The 9,131-nt window shown below is 47.6% G+C and overlaps 1 pseudogene; it reads right to left on the reverse strand.

Moving 5' to 3' along the window:
* Positions 1-794: 794 nt before the first annotated feature.
* LOC136397361 (large ribosomal subunit protein P1 pseudogene) lies at positions 795-1,304 on the reverse strand (annotated as a pseudogene).
* Positions 1,305-9,131: the final 7,827 nt, after the last annotated feature.

Consider the following 9,131-nt stretch of genomic DNA (forward strand, 5'->3'; position numbering starts at 1 on the left):
AATGCACATTGTTGTGCAGAAGCAGACCAGGATAATTATTCCCAACTTCATCCAGCAGTGTTTTAAACTGGTGATCATTTAAAGCTCGGGCAACAATGAAGTTGATCACCCGAATAACCAGCGACATCACCTCACCGAGCTGCTCACCTCACATCTAAGCACAAAGCACCTCCTGATGTAGGATGCAGTGAAAACTTAGGATGGGTCTCTTTTCATGTTCACAAAGAAGCGCTACGAATCCTCTGTTTTCCCACCATGCACGGAGCACCATCAGTACACACCGAAATAAGTTTATCCATCGGTAGATTTTTTTTTTAAATTTTTTAATTTTTATTTTATTTATTCATTTTTAGAGAGGAGAGAGAGACAGAGAGAGAGAAGGGGGAGGAGCTGGAAGCATCAACTCCCATATGTGCCTTGACCAGGCAAGCCCAGGTTTCGAACCGGCGGCCTTAGCATTCCAGGTCAATGCTTTATCCACTGCGCCACCACAGGTCAGGCCTAGATTTTTTTCTTTAGTGAACTGAGTGAAAGACATAAATAAATCCTCCCCTTTTGTTGTCTCTTTCATAGGCAAAACAGCAAAGACTTTCCTCACATACTATGTCACCGACAACATACCTTGCAATCACGCTGAACTGGGATAAATGGCCTACGTCTGTTGACTCAGCCAAAGCGAGAGAAAAGAATGGTGTTGCATTTATGTCCTTCACTTGTGTTGCCTCAATTTGATTTGCCATCATGATGGTACGATCGTGAACAGTTCCTGCCGACAGAGGCATGTCTTTTTTGTTTTTTCAGAGTTCAGCTTTTTATTGAACGTTACAAAAGAAGTTTAGTCAAAAAGACCAAAGCCCATGTCATCATCACATTCCTCAGATTCTTCTTTCTTTGCTTCCACTTTCTTTTCCTCAGCTGGGGCAGCAGTGGTGGAAGGGGCGGAACCTCCTGCTGGAGCAGCACTAGCTGCTGGGGAGGTCCACCAGCTCCTACATTGCAGATGAGGCTCCCAATGTTGACATTGGCCAGAGCCTTTGCAAACAAGCCTGGCCAGAAAGGTTCAACATTTACACCAGCTGCTTTATTGAGGGCACTGATCTTGTCCTCCATCACCGTCACCTCATCGTTGTGCAGGATGAGGGCCAAGTAGATGCAGGCTAACTCCAAGACAGAGGCCATGGTGTGGGCGAGTGCTGGGCCAGCGCTGCCGGATCGGTGATAGTCACCGGAAGAAGTGAGGACCTCACCCCAACGCGGCCTTAGCTTCCTCGGAAGAACTGAGCACCTTAACGGCAGCTGGGGAAAGAGAGAGACATGTCTTTTAGTCATTTGATTATCTTGTCTTTATCTGAAAAGTCGTCAAAAAGTTCATTGGCAACATCAAGCATGGATGTTTTGGCATACTCCCCATCTGTGAATGGCTTTTTGTTTCTCACAATTGCTAAAGCACCAGCAAAGCTAGCCCAATTCCAGTCACCTTGTTGGGTCCAAACACGGAGTTGCTGCTGACTAGCTTGCACTCTGCACAGTAGCTCTTGACATGCTTTCTTCCTGCTGTCCCCTGCTGGATATTTCGATGCAAATGTAGTATTGGCATGTGTCAAAGTGCTGCTTTATATTTGACCGTTTCATCAATGCAATTTTATCATTGCATATTAGACACACTGAAGAGCCTGCTCTCTCCACAAAGGTGAATTCCTCTGTCCATTCCTGCTGAAAAGTACGATACTCCTCATCTTTTTTTCTTTTAGCCATCTTCTTCATCAAAATGGTTTCCGCAATTAGCTGACTACTTGATTAAAAGGAGGGAAGTTTACTTTCTTTTTTTTTTTTTTTAATATTTTATTTATTGATTTCCAGAGAGAGGGGGGAGAGAGAGAGAGAAAGGGGAGGAGCAGGAAGCATCAACTCCCATACGTGCCTTGACCAGGCAAGCCCAGGGCTTCGAACCAGCAACCTCAATGTTCCAGGTTGACGCTTTATCCCACTGCACCACCACAGGTCAGGCGGGAAGTTTACTTTCTGATATCACAATGACTCGTGTATGTTACGCATTATCCAATAAAAATTTGGTGTTGTCCCGGAGGACAGCTGTGATTGGCTCCAGCCACCCACAACCATGAACATGAGCTGAAGGAAATGAAAGGATTGTAATACATGAGAATGTTTTATATTTTTAATGTTATTATTTTTTTATTAAAATTTGTCTGTGGGCCAGATACAGCCATCAAAAGAGCCACATCTGCCTCGTGAGCCATAGGTTCCTGACCCTGCTCTATCTACTGTGCCGCCACCTGGTCAGGGTGTGTGTGGGTTCTTGACTTGATACAGGAAAGATTTCACAACATGAGTCCAGGTGATTTTGAGAGGATGTTTATTAAAGCTGGGTACAGTAAAACAAGGAAGGGCTTAGGGTAGAAGAAGCAGCAGGAGAGAGCCTAGGCAGGTCTGCTTTGGCTCAGTGGAAGCATTATAGAAAAGAAGTGAGCCATGCTAGGCTGCGTGAACTCACTGGGAAGTAAAAGTCACAGTGACAGAAATGAGCTAAGATGGGGCTACTGTTAGCTCACTGGAAAGTTAGAGAAAAGGGAGCTTTGGGGACAGGTTCAGAGGGGAAGCTTGGGATGAGCTGCCACTGCCTGTTGCTCCCCTGGGCCTTAGAGTTTAAGAAAAAAAAAAGTAAAGATGCACCTGAGAGGGAAGAAAGGGCCCGTTGGGTCTTTGTCTTGAGAGTTCTCATCTGTTTCCTAAAGGTGGGAATTTTAGAGGATGTCTTAAGGGAGGATCTCAATAGTGTATTCAGCTTTTATGCTGATACACCTAAATGAGATTTATTCCCCTGTATTCATCCATCTATGCATGTGATTGGCACACATGGCACTAATTGGATTCCTGTTACCTATCTTCCTGAGTAGGGTGGTTTAAGCTATTTACCCTTTGATTGGGGAAGAGAAGTGTAAATCGTTTTACTCTTAAGTGAACTTGGTTAGGGAAGATGGAATTTTGTGATTGACTAGATGACTGTAAACTGCTGGGCAGTTCAACTATCTGTTTCAGTTTCCTTATTCTAGCCCTGGACTGGTAGCTCAGCCAGTTAGAGCATCATCCTAATACACCAAGGTTATGGGTTCGATCCCCAGTCAGAGCACATACAAGAATCAACCAATGAATGCATAAATAAGAGGAACAATAAATTGATGTTTCTCTCTCTCTCCTGCTCTCTCTTTTTCAAATAAAAAAAGAAAAACCCTCCAGTTTTCTTATTCCACTTGTCCTGGTTCACTAGCCTGTCTCAGGAAGGCCAGAGCAAAAAGGCCAGTGTGCATGGAACAGAGTGAGTGAGTCAGACAGGTGAGAGATGAGGGTAGAGAGGGGATAGGGCTGAGGAAGAAACTGAGGGGGGAAGTGACCATACTCACTACTGTAAAAAAAAACTCTGCTGCCAGGTTGGGAGCTTCTGTTGGAGCTTCTGTTGGGGACAAGGGCAGAAGCAGGAGGAGGTAACTGCACTAACTAGTTCAGGTGGAAGATGATGGTGTCTGGCCCAGGGTGGAAGCTCAGAGGTTGGGATTGCAATGCATTTTGAAGGCTAAACAAAGAGGATTTCCTGCTTCCTGGGATGGGAGTGTGAGAAGCAAAGAAGAGAAATGAGTTCCTTTTACAGTTTCAGCCTGAGTGCCTAGAAGGACAGTGGTTTTTATGCCACTCAAGGAAATAGGCTACTCAAAGCGCTTGGCACGTGGCCGCCCACAGGAAGTGCCTGCTGGGCCCTGTCGACTAAAGAGGGTGGTGTCAGCCAAGTGCAGGATTGCATCACTGGGAAGGAAAGGCAGGGCTGACCTGTCTGATCATGACAAGACTCTGGCTCGGAGCCAGCCTTGTCTTTCGCCTCACATTTTCCCTCTAGGCTAGGCCGGCCTCTCCTTTCCCCAGGCCAGAAAGAAACAATCTCTCTCATCTCCACCTTGAATTCATTCTCAACCAGATTGATGAGGTTCCCACACCCTCCTGCCAGGCCTGTCCTCACTTGGGTTGCTGACTACTAACAGACTACATCTCCACTGTTTTGTATATGATGTGAGGTACAGGTCCATGTTCCCATTCCATGTGCATAACTTGCCCCCATTCTCCATCTTCCAGCACTTCTGAAGCTGTTTGGACCATTTTCTTATTCAGTTGTTTGTCTTTTTCTCACTGAATTGTAGGAGTTCTTTATATATTATGGCTAAGAATCACTGTTAATTACACGTGTTGCAAATATCTTCTCACAACCTGTGGCTCCTCTTCTCATTTTGTTTATGGTCTCTTTCGATGTTTTACTTGCTATACAGTCTTTCCATTTTTTTGAAATTTATTTTGAGAATATATATATTTATTAAAGCTAGAGACAGCCTGACCAGGTGGTGGCACAGTGGAGAGAGCATCGGACTGGGACGCAGAGAACCCAGGTTTGAAACTTCAAGGTCACCAGCTTGAGCGCGAGGACTCACCCAGCTTGAGTGTGGGCTCACCAGCTTGAGTGCTGGGTCACTGGCTTGAGCGTGGGACCATAGCTGGCTTGAGTCCAAAGAGAGCAGCTGGCTTGAAGCCCAAGGTTGCTGGCTTGAGCCTAAGGTCACAGGCTTGAGCAAGGGGTCACTCGCTCTGCTGTAGCCCCCGGTCAAAGCACATATGAGAAAGCAATCAATGAAAAACTAAGGTGCTGCAACGAAGAATTGATGCTCCTCATCTCCCTTCCTGTCACACACACACACACACACACACACACACACACACACAAAGCTGGGGACAGTGAAACAAGAAAGGTCCTAGGACAGAAGAAGCAACAGGAGAGAGCCCAGATGGGGCTTCTTTGGCTCACTGAGAAATAAAAATCACAGTAACAGAAGTGAGACAAGGTAGGATTGATCTTTCTAACTGAAAATTGAGAGAAAAGGGGCCTTAAAGACAAATTCAGAGGGTTATCCTGGGAGGGGCTGTCACTCACTACTGGCCCCCTGGCTGCAAGTCTCATGGGAACCCTTAGAGTTGTTTTTTTTTTTAATTTATTTTTTGCAGAGACAGAGAGTGAGTCAGAGAGAGGGATAGACAGGGACAGACAGACAGGAACGGAGAGAGATGAGAAGCATCAATCATTAGTTTTTCATTACGCGTTGTGACACCTTAGTTGTTCATTGATTGCTTTCTCATATGTGCCTTGACCATGGGCATTCAGCAGACCGAGTAACCTCTTGCTGGAGCCAGCAACCTTGGGTTCAAGCTGGTGGGCTTTTGCTCAAACCAGATGAGCCCGCACTCAAGCTGGCCACCTCGGGATCTCGAACCTGGGTCCTCTGCATCCCAGTCCGACGCTCTATCCACTGAGCTACCGCCTGGTCAGGCGACCCTTAGAGTTTAGGAGAGAAAAGTGATGCATGCCTGAGAGGGAGGAAAGGTGTGGGTGTGCTCCTGGAAGGGAGAGCACCTGCGTCTTTTCTTTCATGAATAGTACTTTTATATCCTAAGAAATCTTTCTCTACAGTACCATCATAAAAAAGGATAAGTTTTAGCCTGACCAGGCGGTGGCGCAGTGGATAGAGCATTGGACTGGGATGCGGAGGACCCAGGTTCAAGACCCCGAGGTCGCCAGCTTGAGCGCGGGCTCATCTGGTTTGAGCAAAGCTCACCAGCTTGAGCCCAAGGTCGCTGGCTCGAGCAAGGGGTTACTCAGTCTGCTGTAGCCCCATGGTCAAGGCATATATGAGAAATCAATCAATGAACAACAAAAGAACCACAACAAAGAATTGATGTTTTTCATCTCTCTCCCTTCCTGTCTGTCTGTCCCTCTCTCTGACTCTCCCTGTCTCTGCCACACACAAAAAAACAAATAAAAAAATTAGTGGAGAGGCCCTGGCCGGTTGGCTCAGCGGTAGAGCGTCGGTCTGGCGTGCGGGGGACCCGGGTTCGATTCCCGGCCAGGGCACATAGGAGAAGCCCCCATTTGCTTCTCCACCCCCCCACCCCGTCCTTCCTCTCTGTCTCTCTCTTCCCCTCCCACAGCTAAGGCTCCATTGGAGCAAAAGATGGCCCGGGAGCTGGGGATGGCTCCTTGGCCTCTGCCCCAGGCGCTAGAGTGGCTCTGGTCGCAGCAGAGCAACGCCCCAGAGGGGCAGAGCATTGTCCCCTGGTGGGCAGAGCGTCGCCCCTGGTGGGCGTGCCGGGTGGATCCCGGTCGGGCGCATGCGGGAGTCTGTCTGTCTCTCCCCGTTTCCAGCTTCAGAAAAATACAAAAAAAAAAAAAAAATTAGTGGAGAAAAGGAAAAAATTAAAAAAAAAAAAAAAAAAGAATAAGTTTTAGGCCCTGGCTGGCTGGCTCAGTGGTAGAGCATCAGCCCATAGTGTGGAAGTCCCAGGTTCAATTTCCAGTCAGGGCACACAGGAGAAGCATCCATGTGCTTCTCTACACTCCCCCCTACTTTTCTCTCACTCACCCTCTCTCTTCTCCTCCCCTCCTGCAGCCATGGCTCGATTAGAGCAAGTTGGCCCCGGGCGCTGAGGATGGCTTCATGGCCTCCGCCTCAAGCACTAAAAAAATTGCTCCAGTTGCAACGGAGCAAGGGCCTAGATGGGCAGAGCATCACACCCTAGTGAGCTTGACCAGTGGATCCCGGTCTGGGCGCATACGGGAGTCTGTCTCTGCCTCCCCTCCTCTCACTAAATAAATTAAAAATAATAATAATAATAATTTTTTATTTTGTTGGGTTTTTTTTCAGTTTTTCTTTCTTTCTTTCTTTCTTTCTTTTTTGCAAGAGAAAGACAGGAACAGACAGGAAGGGAGAGAGATGAGAAGCATCAATTTTTCCCTGCAGCATCTTAGTTGTTCATTGATTACTTTCTCATATGTGCCTTGACTGGGGGGCTACAGCAGAGTGAGTGACCCCTTGCTCAAGCCAGAGACCTTGGGCTCAAGCCAGTGACCATGGGGTCATATCTATGATACCATGCTCAAGCCAGCAACCCTGCGCTCAAACCAGATGAGCCCGCACTCAAGCCAGCGACCTCGGGGTTTTGAACCTGGGTCCTCAGCATCCCAGGCCAATGCTCTATCCACTATGCCACCACCTGCCTGGTCAGGTGATTTTTAGTTTTTCTATTGATTGAAAAAGAGAGAGAGAGGAAGAATGAGAGATGGGGGAAAGGTAGAGAGAGAGAGAGAAGCATCAACTCTTTGTTAAACTTAGTTGTTTCAGTTAGTCGTGCACTCATTGATTGCTTCTTTTTTTTTTTCTTTCATTTTTCTGAAGCTGGAAATAGGGAGAGACAGTCAGACAGACTCCCGCATGCGCCCGACCGGGATCCACCCGGCACGCCCACCAGGGGCGACGCTCTGCCCACCAGGGGGCGATGCTCTGCCCATCCTGGGCGTCGCCATGTTGCGACCAGAGCCACTCTAGCACCTGAGGCAGAGGCCACAGAGCCATGCCCAGCGCCCGGGCCATCTTTGCTCCAATGGAGCCTTGGCTGTGGGAGGGGAAGAGAGAGACAGAGAGGAAAGCGTGGCAGAGGGGTGGAGAAGCAAATGGGCGCTTCTCCTGTGTGCCCTGGCCGGGAATTGAACCTGGGTCCTCCGCACGCTAGGCCGACGCTCTACCGCTGAGCCAACCGGCCAGGGCGATTGCTTCTTCTACAAGCAATGACTGGGGATCAAATCCACAACCTTGGCATATTGGGATGATGCTTTAACCAACTGAGCTTTGCAGCCAGGGCTGAGATAATTTTTTTTTTTTTTACAGAGACAGAGAGTCAGAAAGAGGGACAGACAGACAGGATCGGAGAGATGAGAAGCATCAATCAGTTTTTCGTTGTGCGTTGCAACACCTTAGTTGTTCATTGATTGCTTTCTCATATGTGCCTTGACTGCGGGCCTTCAGCAGACCAAGTAACCCCTTGCTTGAGCCAGCAACCTTGGGCTCAAGCTGTTGAGCTTTTTTTTTTTGCTCAAACCAGATGAGCCCGCACTCAAGCTGGCCACCTCGGGGTCTCGAACCTGGGTCTTCTGCATCCCAGTCCGATGCTCTATCCACTGCGCCACCTCCTGGTCAGGCTGAGATAATTTTTAATACAATAATCTTTCATAAAACTCTTTGCTGGTGTTTTCTTCTCAACATTTCGTTTTGCACCATTAGGTCTTCAATTTCCCTGGGGATAACTTTTGTGTATGGTGTAGGTAGAGATCCCATCTCCCACCCTGTATAGATAAGACACATCTTTCCCCCATGATCTGAAAGGTGGTTCTGTAACCTATCAAATCTCCATGGATGCATGGTTCTGTTTCTGGGATCTCTGTGCTTTTTTTTTTTTTAATTGATTTTTTTTAGAAAGAGAAACATTGCTCTGCTGTTTCAATTAATTATGCATTCATTGGTTAATTCTTGTATATGCCCTGTCTGGGGATTGAACCCACAAACTTGGCGAATCCAGAGATTTTCTGACCAACTGAGCTACCTAACCAGGGCTACAATACAGTCTTTTGTATCTGATTTCCCTCACTCAGTATAATGTTTTCAAAGTGCATCCATGTTGTACGATGGACCAGAACTCCTTTTTTTTTTTTTTTTTTTTTTTTTTTGTATTTTTCTGAAGTTGGAAATGGGGAGGCAGTCAGACAGACTCCCGCATGCACCCGACCGGGATCCACCTGGCACGCCCACCAGGAGGCGATGCTCTGCCCATCTGGGGCGCTGCTCTGCTGCAACCAGAGCCATTCCAGCACCTGAGGCAGAGGCCATAGAGACACCCCCAGCGCCCGGGGCCAACCTTGCTCCAATGGAGCCCTGGCTGCAGGAGGGGAAGAGAGAGACAGAGAGGAAGGAGAGAGGGGGAGGGGTAAATAAGCAGATGGGCGCTTCTCCTGTGTGCCCTAGCTGGGAATTGAACCCGGGACTCCTGCATGCCAGGCCGACGCTCTACCACTGAGCCAACCAGCCAAGGCCCAGAACTTCCTTTTTATGGCTGAAAAATAATTCCATTGCATGACTACAGCCCATTTCATTTATCCATCATCAGTTTATATCATTGCGTTGTCTTCACCTTTTGGCGATTGTGACTAGCTCTTCTATGAACATTCACCTATAAGTTTGTTTTTTTGCATG

This window comes from Saccopteryx leptura, chromosome 3 (assembly GCF_036850995.1).
Source record: "Saccopteryx leptura isolate mSacLep1 chromosome 3, mSacLep1_pri_phased_curated, whole genome shotgun sequence".
NCBI classification, from domain to species: domain Eukaryota; kingdom Metazoa; phylum Chordata; class Mammalia; order Chiroptera; family Emballonuridae; genus Saccopteryx; species Saccopteryx leptura.